The following is a 3,267-nucleotide window of genomic DNA, read 5'->3' as shown; positions in this document are numbered from 1 at the left end:
CATTTCTTTACATTATACACTATGTAGTATACACATTAACCTAGTAGAGCCTTAAACTCATCTTTTGCCTTTTGGAGTGCTTTGGTAAAAAATTCATCATCAACTTCTAGTATAGCTTTCTTGAGTTCCAGTATTTCTTTTGAAAGTGTAGCTATGTCTCGAACGTTGTCGCTATCAATGAACATCTGTACCCCCTTTAAAAATGTTTCGTTCATAACTTCGTCGCTTTCCTTTAAACGCGCCAATTCTTTCATGGCCTTTTCTTTCCTCTTTAGCTCCTTTTCATGTTTGGCGCTGCGTGTACGTCCAGTTGATGTTGTGGACACACCGGTTTCAGCGCAATCAGAAACTTCTGTGTCTTCCCATTCAATCGCACTAGACATCCCTGTAGTTAGTGGGCCTCCTGCAACAGCACAGAGTGCTTCTAAAGCACCCTCCCCACGTGGAAATATGTACGTGTACAACATCAGTGCACAAATCTTACCATTAAAGAAATCCATAAATGTGGGCGCATGATGGCCAGATTTCTCCTTATTTTTTTTGGACAATCGCAAAGCTAGATTTGGCATCTTTCCACCAAGAGATTAGTCTGTTTCTCACGGCTGTCTTGGAAATAATGTCTCCAAACATCTTTCGGGCCTGTGTTGTAAATGTCATATCCATAGGATCGACTCGTCCTATTTGCTCAACCATGCTCTTCTGGGTAGCATTCGGGGCATCCCAGTCCCTTTTCCACTGTTCGAGTGGAGGAGAGGCTTTATACTGTGACTTCTTTCTACGCCGTTCAGCTAACTTGTCAGCGTGCTTAGTCACTCGTGCTCGCAGAATACCATCGTCAACATTATCGTCATCGCTGTCGGAATCGCTTTTATCGGCTTCACCATCACTTAGAATTATTTCGTTTGTCATGTTCCATGCATAATCGGGATTCATAAAGTCTTGAGTTACATCGACCCAAAATACGTTACTGTCTCCGGATGCCTTATTGTCAAGCATAGCTCGTGTATCACCCTCTTCTAGTGATACAAGCCCATCGTAGTGTTTCTCATCCGTAATAATTGCACAGAATCGTGCAAATGCATTGTCAGTCTTTCGAAGCGTCATCGCCTCATCTTTCTGTTTTACTGGAATTTCTTGTTTGTCTTTCTTCACCGTTGTCTTGCTTATTACTTTGTGCTTCTTCTTTGGTGTTATATTTAGAGGCCAGTTGTCGCTCTATCATTATCATACAACGCCTGAATTATTCGCTGTTTGGACTGGACGTTAAAACCCTTCTTGTCATGTACATCATAAACATGCTCTCGTGAATACATAATTTCGCCTGCTGCATCACGTTTGACAGGTACTCCTCTAACGGTAAGACCTAGAATTTCTTCCTTCGTATGTGTACTTTGTACGCCAATTCACGAAGCCATGCTGAATAATTTGGCTGCTGTGTGCGCCTCGTTACACTCTTTGTCTCCTTGAAAACCCGTCTCTCCTTGCGAATCCGATGAAGTACTTGAAGAGCTCGAAGACGCTTGAGAAGTGATCGCCATCAATTTTTTTCGACGGCGGTGTGCTAGCATTCTGCCTAGGATTGGTGTCAATCCCTGAGGAAGTCGATGCTGTGTGCTGCGTCCTCATATTGTTCGAGTTCGATGCTACATTAGCCTGCTGTTGCGATGCCGACATGGTATAGTTTGCGAGTCAATAACACTTGTGCAATATGATTCCTTCATGTTCTTCGTTTTATGTTCGTATTCGACTATGTTCCCTCTGTACTATTTCCATAGATAATTGAGTGTGGATCTACCTATAACCGACAACTTCATATATGTGTGTGTGCACAATTGAATTGAGCGCTCAAAACAGTGAAAACACACAACATTTGACACCACATTTGTAAAAGGGCGGTTTTCCACTCTACCAATGAAATGGTTTTACTTATTCTACGTCACAGTCGACAAACGTACTTTAACGGTACGTATTCTCGTTTTTCGTTAGCCTTTAACAACAAATTCTGAGCACCTTGTTGTTTAATGAATTTTCGAAAAACAAAAACTATGTGTTCTCATTGGTTGAAAAATACCTTTAATTAAACGTATTTATTGAAAACTCCTCGTTAAGAACCACCCTAAGTTAGGGTATAATGAACCGACCGACATTAAAATAGAGTGTATTCGACTATTCGGGCCTAATCATATATTCATAAGGTGCACATTAGTAATAACAGTATGAGAATTGAGAATGTATATAATATATATGCTATTCTTAGAGCAATTGGTGACCAGAAGTTGAATTGTCTGGTCGGGATCAGTACATGGGCGACTGTTCAAAGAATTTGCTGGGCAATATATATCACATGTTTAGTGCACATTCTGCACATAACGTAGCTGTATAATACTATGAGTGTAGCACGCTTCATCCGAAGCGGTATTCGGAGCGGACCCCTCTTACGACAGGCACCCAATTGGCCGCAAGCTCCAGCACTTCACTTATCGGCGCGAGAGTACACCGATGAGATGCCCAAGGTACTGAACTGCTCGCTAACTACATATCTGTTTTGAGTCGTATGTATGTGTCCAGACCTGTGTATGTGTTTTAATAATTTGGAGCTGCGGTTCAGCGCTGATACACAGTTCCATGTGCAAGCGTACTTGATGCAGCAAATACAAGTACGTACATTTATGGCATTCCTTGGAAGGTAGATTGCACCTTACGCAGAAGTTTGCGTTTCTTTTTTTAGAATCCAGTTCTTCGTTCCTATCACTGTTATTTGTATGGCTGGCTATCTGTTCACTCCGCAACGGACTGGTATTTATGTATTGGGGTGCCAGATTACTCACGTATAAACCTGCGTGGGAGTTCTGATATCTTCTTTAACGAACATGTGCGTATATATTTAACAAAGTAAATGCATATATCGAGCTGGACACTGTATGTCTGTGCAATCGGTTCTTCAGATATGTCTATATTCATGCCGACGTTAACATATCATGGTTTACTGTGCTGATGTAAATGGGGTTTGTTTGTTTGAACTTGAAGTCGTGCAGCCGAATGCAATCTCCCTGAGAGAAGTATATATATATATATATATTACCGGTTTCATTCGCGCGCGTTGTAGATAGCTGTTGCCCGAGTGTGGTATAGTTTGTTGCAATGGGGTCCATCTATGTGTATTCTGTTATTGCTGTTTGTGTGTGTGTGTATGTTTATAAACGTGCATATTCATATATTCACATGTATATATATATATATATATATGTGTGTGTGTGTTTGTATATA

Source organism: Sphaeroforma arctica (genome assembly GCF_001186125.1).
Source record: "Sphaeroforma arctica JP610 unplaced genomic scaffold supercont1.86, whole genome shotgun sequence".
Taxonomy (NCBI): Eukaryota; class Ichthyosporea; order Ichthyophonida; genus Sphaeroforma; species Sphaeroforma arctica.
Note: the sequence above shows the minus strand (reverse complement) of the source record.